At 48.8% G+C, this 12,268-nt stretch overlaps 13 non-coding genes and 5 pseudogenes across 13 annotated transcripts; all 18 read left to right on the top strand.

Moving 5' to 3' along the window:
* Positions 1–284: 284 nt before the first annotated feature.
* LOC129850935 (U2 spliceosomal RNA) lies at positions 285–490 on the top strand (annotated as a pseudogene).
* A 607-nt stretch (positions 491–1,097) lies between these two features.
* Positions 1,098–1,275, top strand: LOC129850932 (U2 spliceosomal RNA; annotated as a pseudogene).
* Positions 1,276–1,635: 360 nt separating this feature from the next.
* On the top strand, positions 1,636–1,752 carry LOC129850944 (U5 spliceosomal RNA). Its single transcript, XR_008758910.1, has one exon. It is a non-coding gene; the product is annotated as a U5 spliceosomal RNA (small nuclear RNA).
* A 359-nt stretch (positions 1,753–2,111) lies between these two features.
* On the top strand, positions 2,112–2,302 carry LOC129850947 (U2 spliceosomal RNA). The gene has a single exon (XR_008758913.1). It is a non-coding gene; the product is annotated as a U2 spliceosomal RNA (small nuclear RNA).
* Positions 2,303–2,662: 360 nt separating this feature from the next.
* Positions 2,663–2,779, top strand: LOC129850943 (U5 spliceosomal RNA). The gene has a single exon (XR_008758909.1). It is a non-coding gene; the product is annotated as a U5 spliceosomal RNA (small nuclear RNA).
* A 359-nt stretch (positions 2,780–3,138) lies between these two features.
* On the top strand, positions 3,139–3,344 carry LOC129850934 (U2 spliceosomal RNA; annotated as a pseudogene).
* Positions 3,345–3,951: 607 nt separating this feature from the next.
* Positions 3,952–4,129, top strand: LOC129850931 (U2 spliceosomal RNA; annotated as a pseudogene).
* Positions 4,130–4,489: 360 nt separating this feature from the next.
* LOC129850942 (U5 spliceosomal RNA) lies at positions 4,490–4,606 on the top strand. The gene has a single exon (XR_008758908.1). It is a non-coding gene; the product is annotated as a U5 spliceosomal RNA (small nuclear RNA).
* Positions 4,607–4,965: 359 nt separating this feature from the next.
* Positions 4,966–5,156, top strand: LOC129850946 (U2 spliceosomal RNA). The gene has a single exon (XR_008758912.1). It is a non-coding gene; the product is annotated as a U2 spliceosomal RNA (small nuclear RNA).
* A 360-nt stretch (positions 5,157–5,516) lies between these two features.
* On the top strand, positions 5,517–5,633 carry LOC129850940 (U5 spliceosomal RNA). Its single transcript, XR_008758906.1, has one exon. It is a non-coding gene; the product is annotated as a U5 spliceosomal RNA (small nuclear RNA).
* Positions 5,634–5,992: 359 nt separating this feature from the next.
* On the top strand, positions 5,993–6,183 carry LOC129850945 (U2 spliceosomal RNA). Its single transcript, XR_008758911.1, has one exon. It is a non-coding gene; the product is annotated as a U2 spliceosomal RNA (small nuclear RNA).
* Positions 6,184–6,543: 360 nt separating this feature from the next.
* On the top strand, positions 6,544–6,660 carry LOC129850939 (U5 spliceosomal RNA). The gene has a single exon (XR_008758905.1). It is a non-coding gene; the product is annotated as a U5 spliceosomal RNA (small nuclear RNA).
* A 359-nt stretch (positions 6,661–7,019) lies between these two features.
* On the top strand, positions 7,020–7,210 carry LOC129850941 (U2 spliceosomal RNA). Its single transcript, XR_008758907.1, has one exon. It is a non-coding gene; the product is annotated as a U2 spliceosomal RNA (small nuclear RNA).
* Positions 7,211–7,570: 360 nt separating this feature from the next.
* On the top strand, positions 7,571–7,687 carry LOC129850938 (U5 spliceosomal RNA). Its single transcript, XR_008758904.1, has one exon. It is a non-coding gene; the product is annotated as a U5 spliceosomal RNA (small nuclear RNA).
* Positions 7,688–10,214: 2,527 nt separating this feature from the next.
* LOC129850933 (U2 spliceosomal RNA) lies at positions 10,215–10,392 on the top strand (annotated as a pseudogene).
* Positions 10,393–10,750: 358 nt separating this feature from the next.
* LOC129850937 (U5 spliceosomal RNA) lies at positions 10,751–10,867 on the top strand. Its single transcript, XR_008758903.1, has one exon. It is a non-coding gene; the product is annotated as a U5 spliceosomal RNA (small nuclear RNA).
* A 359-nt stretch (positions 10,868–11,226) lies between these two features.
* Positions 11,227–11,417, top strand: LOC129850930 (U2 spliceosomal RNA). The gene has a single exon (XR_008758901.1). It is a non-coding gene; the product is annotated as a U2 spliceosomal RNA (small nuclear RNA).
* Positions 11,418–11,777: 360 nt separating this feature from the next.
* Positions 11,778–11,894, top strand: LOC129850936 (U5 spliceosomal RNA). The gene has a single exon (XR_008758902.1). It is a non-coding gene; the product is annotated as a U5 spliceosomal RNA (small nuclear RNA).
* The last annotated feature ends 374 nt before the right edge of the window (positions 11,895–12,268 follow it).

Below are 12,268 nucleotides of genomic sequence, written 5' to 3'. Positions count from 1 at the left end.
CATGCGTTTGACTAGTCGCTAAGGGCAATTGAGTTCAAGCAAGCCCGACGGACGACTGGCGTATTTGCCGGGCTTTGAACAAATAGTCGTCGTCGTCGCACTAGGCGGCGTAAAGAGCTAGTGACTTCAAGACGCATTGGCGACTTTAAAAAGAAATAAAAAACACCAGCCTGTCTGTCGCCAGGGAAGGGGGGGCTGGGGGGGAGGAGCCACCTTTTGCCAAACCGCCAAAGTCTGCCGAGACCCCCGGGTGCCCGGCGGCTGCAGGGTACCATTTGTGGGTTATCGCTTCTCGGCCTTTTGGCTAAGATCAAGTGTAGTATCTGTTCTTAATTGGCTTGTTTTACACAGACGTCTTCCGGTCAGATCAACATTATATGATCATAATTTGACCCTGAATAAATTTTGTCCCAGGGACAATTGTTTTGCAATTGAAACAATTCCCCATGTTTTATGGGAATGTTCTTTTGCCAAATTGGTTTGGAGAAAAATTAAACAATTTTTTGTGATTTTAAAAAACATTGATTATGAAGGGGTAGCCAAACTTGAACTAAAAAATGTGGAAAGGGTGCAATTATTAGCATTAGTGACTCTGGTGTCCCTTATCAAGACCAAACTTTGGGAGGCCAGATGTGGTGCGGTCAATGACACCCTCAAGTGGTCACCGACGGGATTAGTTGAATTTATAAAACAGGACATTTGGAAAAGAATACAATTCGAAATAGATAAGTGGGGCATTGTATCAGTGAAACAGAAATGGAAAGGGGTTTACCCTTCACTTTAAATGTTTTTAGAGCCAATTGAAATGTAGGCTAAGCCTTTGTACATATTTGATATACACTGAGGTTTATTCAGAATTCACTTTGGTATATGTATATGTTTGTATTTATAGAATTCTTTGTATTGTTTTTTAGAGATTGTTAGAGGCAAGTTAAACTTGAATGTAATAACACTGGTCAGGTTCTGCAGAACTGCATTTTTTTGAGTAGTTTTGCTATTGTTATATTGTTACACTATTTTTGGATGCTGTTTTTATGAATCGATGTTATGTAATGCACTGATTATGTAATTGTATTTCAATGAGAAATGTAAATAAAATTCTTTTTCCAAAAAAAAAAAAAATCTGTTCTTATCAGTTTAATATCTGATACGTCCCCCATCGGGGGACTACATATTAAATGGATTTTTTGAACAGGGAGTCGGAAATGGGGCTTGCTCCGTCCGCTCCACGCATCGACCCGGTATTGCAGTACCTCCGGGAACGGTGCAACACACACATTCCTCCCGTTGTCAAGGAAAGAAAAAAGCAAGGGGAAAAAAACATCCAAAGTGAAAGTAGGGCGAAGCGCTCTTCGTGGGTTCCCCCGTTTCCCGCCATTTTACTTAAAAAAAAAAAAAAAAAAAAAAAAAAAAACGTTGGTCAGGATAGTGAGTGAGTGTCTGTCTGTCTGTCTGTCTGTCTGTCTGTCTGTCTGTGTCTGTCTGTGTCTGTCTGTGACTTTTTACCCACACACAGCCGTGGAAAAGTAGGCAGAGTGGGTTGGGTGACCGACCACCCACCCACCCACCCACCCGCGAGATCCCAGCCTAGTAGTGCACAGAGTGTGTCTCGGGCCCCGACGTCTGACTTCCACACGACTCTGGTTTCTCTTCATTACGCACAAGCCTTTCGCCTTTTACTAAAGACTTCCGTGGAGAGGAACACTTATGAGTTCAAAGTATTTTTGGAAGGGCTTTGCTTCTGGCAGAGCCCGCTATATCTTGTTTCAAGAGAAATTGACAGAGATGTTGATGACGCCGCCGCCGCCGCAGCAGAGACTTGTTGCTCATGCGTTTGACTAGTCGCTAAGGGCAATTGAGTTCAAGCAAGCCCGACGGACGACTGGCGTATTTGCCGGGCTTTGAACAAATAGTCGTCGTCGTCGCACTAGGCGGCGTAAAGAGCTAGTGACTTCAAGACGCATTGGCGACTTTAAAAAGAAATAAAAAACACCAGCCTGTCTGTCGCCAGGGAAGGGGGGGCTGGGGGGGAGGAGCCACCTTTTGCCAAACCGCCAAAGTCTGCCGAGACCCCCGGGTGCCCGGCGGCTGCAGGGTACCATTTGTGGGTTATCGCTTCTCGGCCTTTTGGCTAAGATCAAGTGTAGTATCTGTTCTTATCAGTTTAATATCTGATACGTCCCCCATCGGGGGACTACATATTAAATGGATTTTTTGAACAGGGAGTCGGAAATGGGGCTTGCTCCGTCCGCTCCACGCATCGACCCGGTATTGCAGTACCTCCGGGAACGGTGCAACACACACATTCCTCCCGTTGTCAAGGAAAGAAAAAAGCAAGGGGAAAAAAACATCCAAAGTGAAAGTAGGGCGAAGCGCTCTTCGTGGGTTCCCCCGTTTCCCGCCATTTTACTTAAAAAAAAAAAAAAAAAAAAAAAAAAAAACGTTGGTCAGGATAGTGAGTGAGTGTCTGTCTGTCTGTCTGTCTGTCTGTCTGTCTGTCTGTGTCTGTCTGTGTCTGTCTGTGACTTTTTACCCACACACAGCCGTGGAAAAGTAGGCAGAGTGGGTTGGGTGACCGACCACCCACCCACCCACCCACCCGCGAGATCCCAGCCTAGTAGTGCACAGAGTGTGTCTCGGGCCCCGACGTCTGACTTCCACACGACTCTGGTTTCTCTTCATTACGCACAAGCCTTTCGCCTTTTACTAAAGACTTCCGTGGAGAGGAACACTTATGAGTTCAAAGTATTTTTGGAAGGGCTTTGCTTCTGGCAGAGCCCGCTATATCTTGTTTCAAGAGAAATTGACAGAGATGTTGATGACGCCGCCGCCGCCGCAGCAGAGACTTGTTGCTCATGCGTTTGACTAGTCGCTAAGGGCAATTGAGTTCAAGCAAGCCCGACGGACGACTGGCGTATTTGCCGGGCTTTGAACAAATAGTCGTCGTCGTCGCACTAGGCGGCGTAAAGAGCTAGTGACTTCAAGACGCATTGGCGACTTTAAAAAGAAATAAAAAACACCAGCCTGTCTGTCGCCAGGGAAGGGGGGGCTGGGGGGGAGGAGCCACCTTTTGCCAAACCGCCAAAGTCTGCCGAGACCCCCGGGTGCCCGGCGGCTGCAGGGTACCATTTGTGGGTTATCGCTTCTCGGCCTTTTGGCTAAGATCAAGTGTAGTATCTGTTCTTAATTGGCTTGTTTTACACAGACGTCTTCCGGTCAGATCAACATTATATGATCATAATTTGACCCTGAATAAATTTTGTCCCAGGGACAATTGTTTTGCAATTGAAACAATTCCCCATGTTTTATGGGAATGTTCTTTTGCCAAATTGGTTTGGAGAAAAATTAAACAATTTTTTGTGATTTTAAAAAACATTGATTATGAAGGGGTAGCCAAACTTGAACTAAAAAATGTGGAAAGGGTGCAATTATTAGCATTAGTGACTCTGGTGTCCCTTATCAAGACCAAACTTTGGGAGGCCAGATGTGGTGCGGTCAATGACACCCTCAAGTGGTCACCGACGGGATTAGTTGAATTTATAAAACAGGACATTTGGAAAAGAATACAATTCGAAATAGATAAGTGGGGCATTGTATCAGTGAAACAGAAATGGAAAGGGGTTTACCCTTCACTTTAAATGTTTTTAGAGCCAATTGAAATGTAGGCTAAGCCTTTGTACATATTTGATATACACTGAGGTTTATTCAGAATTCACTTTGGTATATGTATATGTTTGTATTTATAGAATTCTTTGTATTGTTTTTTAGAGATTGTTAGAGGCAAGTTAAACTTGAATGTAATAACACTGGTCAGGTTCTGCAGAACTGCATTTTTTTGAGTAGTTTTGCTATTGTTATATTGTTACACTATTTTTGGATGCTGTTTTTATGAATCGATGTTATGTAATGCACTGATTATGTAATTGTATTTCAATGAGAAATGTAAATAAAATTCTTTTTCCAAAAAAAAAAAAAATCTGTTCTTATCAGTTTAATATCTGATACGTCCCCCATCGGGGGACTACATATTAAATGGATTTTTTGAACAGGGAGTCGGAAATGGGGCTTGCTCCGTCCGCTCCACGCATCGACCCGGTATTGCAGTACCTCCGGGAACGGTGCAACACACACATTCCTCCCGTTGTCAAGGAAAGAAAAAAGCAAGGGGAAAAAAACATCCAAAGTGAAAGTAGGGCGAAGCGCTCTTCGTGGGTTCCCCCGTTTCCCGCCATTTTACTTAAAAAAAAAAAAAAAAAAAAAAAAAAAAACGTTGGTCAGGATAGTGAGTGAGTGTCTGTCTGTCTGTCTGTCTGTCTGTCTGTCTGTCTGTGTCTGTCTGTGTCTGTCTGTGACTTTTTACCCACACACAGCCGTGGAAAAGTAGGCAGAGTGGGTTGGGTGACCGACCACCCACCCACCCACCCACCCGCGAGATCCCAGCCTAGTAGTGCACAGAGTGTGTCTCGGGCCCCGACGTCTGACTTCCACACGACTCTGGTTTCTCTTCATTACGCACAAGCCTTTCGCCTTTTACTAAAGACTTCCGTGGAGAGGAACACTTATGAGTTCAAAGTATTTTTGGAAGGGCTTTGCTTCTGGCAGAGCCCGCTATATCTTGTTTCAAGAGAAATTGACAGAGATGTTGATGACGCCGCCGCCGCCGCAGCAGAGACTTGTTGCTCATGCGTTTGACTAGTCGCTAAGGGCAATTGAGTTCAAGCAAGCCCGACGGACGACTGGCGTATTTGCCGGGCTTTGAACAAATAGTCGTCGTCGTCGCACTAGGCGGCGTAAAGAGCTAGTGACTTCAAGACGCATTGGCGACTTTAAAAAGAAATAAAAAACACCAGCCTGTCTGTCGCCAGGGAAGGGGGGGCTGGGGGGGAGGAGCCACCTTTTGCCAAACCGCCAAAGTCTGCCGAGACCCCCGGGTGCCCGGCGGCTGCAGGGTACCATTTGTGGGTTATCGCTTCTCGGCCTTTTGGCTAAGATCAAGTGTAGTATCTGTTCTTATCAGTTTAATATCTGATACGTCCCCCATCGGGGGACTACATATTAAATGGATTTTTTGAACAGGGAGTCGGAAATGGGGCTTGCTCCGTCCGCTCCACGCATCGACCCGGTATTGCAGTACCTCCGGGAACGGTGCAACACACACATTCCTCCCGTTGTCAAGGAAAGAAAAAAGCAAGGGGAAAAAAACATCCAAAGTGAAAGTAGGGCGAAGCGCTCTTCGTGGGTTCCCCCGTTTCCCGCCATTTTACTTAAAAAAAAAAAAAAAAAAAAAAAAAAAAACGTTGGTCAGGATAGTGAGTGAGTGTCTGTCTGTCTGTCTGTCTGTCTGTCTGTCTGTCTGTGTCTGTCTGTGTCTGTCTGTGACTTTTTACCCACACACAGCCGTGGAAAAGTAGGCAGAGTGGGTTGGGTGACCGACCACCCACCCACCCACCCACCCGCGAGATCCCAGCCTAGTAGTGCACAGAGTGTGTCTCGGGCCCCGACGTCTGACTTCCACACGACTCTGGTTTCTCTTCATTACGCACAAGCCTTTCGCCTTTTACTAAAGACTTCCGTGGAGAGGAACACTTATGAGTTCAAAGTATTTTTGGAAGGGCTTTGCTTCTGGCAGAGCCCGCTATATCTTGTTTCAAGAGAAATTGACAGAGATGTTGATGACGCCGCCGCCGCCGCAGCAGAGACTTGTTGCTCATGCGTTTGACTAGTCGCTAAGGGCAATTGAGTTCAAGCAAGCCCGACGGACGACTGGCGTATTTGCCGGGCTTTGAACAAATAGTCGTCGTCGTCGCACTAGGCGGCGTAAAGAGCTAGTGACTTCAAGACGCATTGGCGACTTTAAAAAGAAATAAAAAACACCAGCCTGTCTGTCGCCAGGGAAGGGGGGGCTGGGGGGGAGGAGCCACCTTTTGCCAAACCGCCAAAGTCTGCCGAGACCCCCGGGTGCCCGGCGGCTGCAGGGTACCATTTGTGGGTTATCGCTTCTCGGCCTTTTGGCTAAGATCAAGTGTAGTATCTGTTCTTATCAGTTTAATATCTGATACGTCCCCCATCGGGGGACTACATATTAAATGGATTTTTTGAACAGGGAGTCGGAAATGGGGCTTGCTCCGTCCGCTCCACGCATCGACCCGGTATTGCAGTACCTCCGGGAACGGTGCAACACACACATTCCTCCCGTTGTCAAGGAAAGAAAAAAGCAAGGGGAAAAAAACATCCAAAGTGAAAGTAGGGCGAAGCGCTCTTCGTGGGTTCCCCCGTTTCCCGCCATTTTACTTAAAAAAAAAAAAAAAAAAAAAAAAAAAAACGTTGGTCAGGATAGTGAGTGAGTGTCTGTCTGTCTGTCTGTCTGTCTGTCTGTCTGTCTGTGTCTGTCTGTGTCTGTCTGTGACTTTTTACCCACACACAGCCGTGGAAAAGTAGGCAGAGTGGGTTGGGTGACCGACCACCCACCCACCCACCCACCCGCGAGATCCCAGCCTAGTAGTGCACAGAGTGTGTCTCGGGCCCCGACGTCTGACTTCCACACGACTCTGGTTTCTCTTCATTACGCACAAGCCTTTCGCCTTTTACTAAAGACTTCCGTGGAGAGGAACACTTATGAGTTCAAAGTATTTTTGGAAGGGCTTTGCTTCTGGCAGAGCCCGCTATATCTTGTTTCAAGAGAAATTGACAGAGATGTTGATGACGCCGCCGCCGCCGCAGCAGAGACTTGTTGCTCATGCGTTTGACTAGTCGCTAAGGGCAATTGAGTTCAAGCAAGCCCGACGGACGACTGGCGTATTTGCCGGGCTTTGAACAAATAGTCGTCGTCGTCGCACTAGGCGGCGTAAAGAGCTAGTGACTTCAAGACGCATTGGCGACTTTAAAAAGAAATAAAAAACACCAGCCTGTCTGTCGCCAGGGAAGGGGGGGCTGGGGGGGAGGAGCCACCTTTTGCCAAACCGCCAAAGTCTGCCGAGACCCCCGGGTGCCCGGCGGCTGCAGGGTACCATTTGTGGGTTATCGCTTCTCGGCCTTTTGGCTAAGATCAAGTGTAGTATCTGTTCTTATCAGTTTAATATCTGATACGTCCCCCATCGGGGGACTACATATTAAATGGATTTTTTGAACAGGGAGTCGGAAATGGGGCTTGCTCCGTCCGCTCCACGCATCGACCCGGTATTGCAGTACCTCCGGGAACGGTGCAACACACACATTCCTCCCGTTGTCAAGGAAAGAAAAAAGCAAGGGGAAAAAAACATCCAAAGTGAAAGTAGGGCGAAGCGCTCTTCGTGGGTTCCCCCGTTTCCCGCCATTTTACTTAAAAAAAAAAAAAAAAAAAAAAAAAAAAACGTTGGTCAGGATAGTGAGTGAGTGTCTGTCTGTCTGTCTGTCTGTCTGTCTGTCTGTCTGTGTCTGTCTGTGTCTGTCTGTGACTTTTTACCCACACACAGCCGTGGAAAAGTAGGCAGAGTGGGTTGGGTGACCGACCACCCACCCACCCACCCACCCGCGAGATCCCAGCCTAGTAGTGCACAGAGTGTGTCTCGGGCCCCGACGTCTGACTTCCACACGACTCTGGTTTCTCTTCATTACGCACAAGCCTTTCGCCTTTTACTAAAGACTTCCGTGGAGAGGAACACTTATGAGTTCAAAGTATTTTTGGAAGGGCTTTGCTTCTGGCAGAGCCCGCTATATCTTGTTTCAAGAGAAATTGACAGAGATGTTGATGACGCCGCCGCCGCCGCAGCAGAGACTTGTTGCTCATGCGTTTGACTAGTCGCTAAGGGCAATTGAGTTCAAGCAAGCCCGACGGACGACTGGCGTATTTGCCGGGCTTTGAACAAATAGTCGTCGTCGTCGCACTAGGCGGCGTAAAGAGCTAGTGACTTCAAGACGCATTGGCGACTTTAAAAAGAAATAAAAAACACCAGCCTGTCTGTCGCCAGGGAAGGGGGGGCTGGGGGGGAGGAGCCACCTTTTGCCAAACCGCCAAAGTCTGCCGAGACCCCCGGGTGCCCGGCGGCTGCAGGGTACCATTTGTGGGTTATCGCTTCTCGGCCTTTTGGCTAAGATCAAGCTTGGTACCGAGGTGCCCCAGAGCTCGCTTAGTCAGAAGGTCGGAGATAGGAGGGCGAAAAGGTTGTGGTCGGTCGGTTTTTTGTGAGAAAAGGCTTTTTGGGTTTTTCTCAGAGGGTTCCTTTTTTTGGAGAGCGGATTATTGGTTTGGAAGTGCGTTTTCTTTTGTTGGGAAATGGCACGTTCTAGTTATAACAAGTCGGTACCTGGAATAGGTTTGGCCAATACAGTGAGGTTTACGTGGAGGGATAAAGAAGAGGAGCCTTTTGCAAGAGACCAGTTTGGAAGATTCATTTTGATGGGGATCTTGAAACTGGAGGTGAAGGACGTTTTATGTCTTCAAGATAATCCGTTGGAGAGGGCTTTTGATGTGACCCTTTATAATGAAGGGAAACATGAAGAGGTTCTAAAGATGGCAAAGGAAGAGAGTAAGGCAAGGCCTATGTCTCAGTATGCAGTGACCAGTTTGGCGAAAAGTAGTTTTCGTGTGGTCACGGTGACTATGTACAATCCCCATGTAAAGGATGACGATGTGAGGGCCTTTTTGGGGCGATATATGGACAGTGTTTCATCGGCAAGGCTTCTCAGGGACTCCCTGGGATTCTGGAACGGGAAGAGAGGTTTCCAGGTTCTTCTCAGGGAGGACTCTGAAGGATTGGATGGTTACCTCCATCCTCCGGCTATGTTCTCCCTGGGGGCTGACAGGGGGACGGTGCATTACGCACGTCAGCCCCCGTATTGCAGGCGTTGTATGGCCTATGGACATACCCTCGCCTCGTGTAGTGAAAGAAAGTGCAGGTTCTGTGGGTCCGGTGGGCACGAGGCGAGGGACTGTGCCGAGCCTAAGACATGCCACGGGTGTGGCTCAGTGGAGCACCTGTGGCGGGACTGCCCCGCCAGGCGGAGGTCATACGCGTCTGCAGCTGGGGGGGGAGCGAGAGCTGGGGATGGGGGTAGAAGTGGAGAGGAGCGCGCAGGAGGGGGTGGCAGAGGAGGAGGAACTGCACCGAGGGAGACACAGAGAGAAGAGGAGAAAGAGAAGAAGAGGGACGGGACAGAAGAAGAGGTGGCCGGGAAAGAAGGAGAGGTGGCCGGGAAAGAAGGAGAGGTGGTCGAGATGGAAGGAGAGGTGGTCGGGACAGAGGGGAAGGAAGTAGAAGAGGAGGGTTTGGACATGGGGCAGAAAAAGGAACTCCTTGGAACGCTGAGGGAGAAGAAAGGCGGGAGGGGGCCGGGGAAGGGTTGGAGGGCAGGGGATTTGGAGAGGGTGAAGAGGGGCTTTGAGAAGGAGATTAGGAAGAAGGGTTCGTCGGGGGAGCAGGATGGTAGGGCCGGGATAGAAGGAGAGGAGGCTGGGGCAGAAGGAGAGGTGGTTGGGGCAGGGGAGTGTGAGATGGAAGTAGGGGTGGTCGGGACAGAGGGGGAGGAAGGGAAGGAGGAAAAAGGGAAAAAAAGGAAGGAGAAGGGGAGAGAGGAGGAGGTAGGAGGGGAGAGACAAGCCGGGACAGAAGAGGAGAGGGAGGAGAAGGTTAAAAGAGAAATAGATAGAATGGTGCTGGAAAGGGTGTGGGAGAGAGGACCGATTAAGGGATGGAAGGAAGGTGAATATGAGGAGGTGGTAAAGGATTATGAGGACTATATTAAGGACAGGGGTTTGCCCGAGGAGAGAGATTATGGGGGAGGGGAAAATAACCCGTGGGATACAGCATACAAAAAGAAAAAGAAAAAAAGGGTGGAACCGTTGGGTAGCGGTAGGGGGAAAAGTGGTGAGAGGGGGGAAAGGGAGGGAGAAGAAGCAGGGCCTTCGTGGGCTCCCTCTCGTTCATCCTCGTTTACACCACTGGAGGAGCTGGAACTCCCGGTGATGGCACTGAGCTGGGCGATGGAGGGAGGTACAGGTTACCTGTATGGGGACGTGGGGTCCCCGGTCAGTAGTCTGGACGAGGATGAAGGGATGGCATTGAGGGGGGGGCAGGGGCAGGGAGATGGTCCCAAGTGAAAATTGATCCCATGATTATTGGTTTAGGTTTTGGTTATTGTTTATTAGTAGGTTTTGAGATGAGGAATTTTGTTGTTGGTTAGAAGTATATATATTTTTGTTTTGATGTAAGATTGTGGTGGTTTGTTGAATGTAAATAAAAACTTTAAAAAAAAAAAAAAAAATCTGTTCTTATCAGTTTAATATCTGATACGTCCCCCATCGGGGGACTACATATTAAATGGATTTTTTGAACAGGGAGTCGGAAATGGGGCTTGCTCCGTCCGCTCCACGCATCGACCCGGTATTGCAGTACCTCCGGGAACGGTGCAACACACACATTCCTCCCGTTGTCAAGGAAAGAAAAAAGCAAGGGGAAAAAAACATCCAAAGTGAAAGTAGGGCGAAGCGCTCTTCGTGGGTTCCCCCGTTTCCCGCCATTTTACTTAAAAAAAAAAAAAAAAAAAAAAAAAAACGTTGGTCAGGATAGTGAGTGAGTGTCTGTCTGTCTGTCTGTCTGTCTGTCTGTCTGTCTGTGTCTGTCTGTGTCTGTCTGTGACTTTTTACCCACACACAGCCGTGGAAAAGTAGGCAGAGTGGGTTGGGTGACCGACCACCCACCCACCCACCCACCCGCGAGATCCCAGCCTAGTAGTGCACAGAGTGTGTCTCGGGCCCCGACGTCTGACTTCCACACGACTCTGGTTTCTCTTCATTACGCACAAGCCTTTCGCCTTTTACTAAAGACTTCCGTGGAGAGGAACACTTATGAGTTCAAAGTATTTTTGGAAGGGCTTTGCTTCTGGCAGAGCCCGCTATATCTTGTTTCAAGAGAAATTGACAGAGATGTTGATGACGCCGCCGCCGCCGCAGCAGAGACTTGTTGCTCATGCGTTTGACTAGTCGCTAAGGGCAATTGAGTTCAAGCAAGCCCGACGGACGACTGGCGTATTTGCCGGGCTTTGAACAAATAGTCGTCGTCGTCGCACTAGGCGGCGTAAAGAGCTAGTGACTTCAAGACGCATTGGCGACTTTAAAAAGAAATAAAAAACACCAGCCTGTCTGTCGCCAGGGAAGGGGGGGCTGGGGGGGAGGAGCCACCTTTTGCCAAACCGCCAAAGTCTGCCGAGACCCCCGGGTGCCCGGCGGCTGCAGGGTACCATTTGTGGGTTATCGCTTCTCGGCCTTTTGGCTAAGATCAAGTGTAGTATCTGTTCTTATCAGTTTAATATCTGATACGTCCCCCATCGGGGGACTACATATTAAATGGATTTTTTGAACAGGGAGTCGGAAATGGGGCTTGCTCCGTCCGCTCCACGCATCGACCCGGTATTGCAGTACCTCCGGGAACGGTGCAACACACACATTCCTCCCGTTGTCAAGGAAAGAAAAAAGCAAGGGGAAAAAAACATCCAAAGTGAAAGTAGGGCGAAGCGCTCTTCGTGGGTTCCCCCGTTTCCCGCCATTTTACTTAAAAAAAAAAAAAAAAAAAAAAAAAAAAACGTTGGTCAGGATAGTGAGTGAGTGTCTGTCTGTCTGTCTGTCTGTCTGTCTGTCTGTCTGTGTCTGTCTGTGTCTGTCTGTGACTTTTTACCCACACACAGCCGTGGAAAAGTAGGCAGAGTGGGTTGGGTGACCGACCACCCACCCACCCACCCACCCGCGAGATCCCAGCCTAGTAGTGCACAGAGTGTGTCTCGGGCCCCGACGTCTGACTTCCACACGACTCTGGTTTCTCTTCATTACGCACAAGCCTTTCGCCTTTTACTAAAGACTTCCGTGGAGAGGAACACTTATGAGTTCAAAGTATTTTTGGAAGGGCTTTGCTTCTGGCAGAGCCCGCTATATCTTGTTTCAAGAGAAATTGACAGAGATGTTGATGACGCCGCCGCCGCCGCAGCAGAGACTTGTTGCTCATGCGTTTGACTAGTCGCTAAGGGCAATTGAGTTCAAGCAAGCCCGACGGACGACTGGCGTATTTGCCGGGCTTTGAACAAATAGTCGTCGTCGTCGCACTAGGCGGCGTAAAGAGCTAGTGACTTCAAGACGCATTGGCGACTTTAAAAAGAAATAAAAAACACCAGCCTGTCTGTCGCCAGGGAAGGGGGGGCTGGGGGGGAGGAGCCACCTTTTGCCAAACCGCCAAAGTCTGCCGAGACCCCCGGGTGCCCGGCGGCTGCAGGGTACCATTTGTGGGTTATCGCTTCTCGGCCT

Source organism: Salvelinus fontinalis, unplaced genomic scaffold, assembly GCF_029448725.1.
Source record: "Salvelinus fontinalis isolate EN_2023a unplaced genomic scaffold, ASM2944872v1 scaffold_2511, whole genome shotgun sequence".
NCBI lineage: Eukaryota > Metazoa > Chordata > Actinopteri > Salmoniformes > Salmonidae > Salvelinus > Salvelinus fontinalis.
The sequence above is the reverse complement of the archived record's forward strand: the minus strand, read 5'-3'. Positions and strand labels throughout refer to the sequence as shown.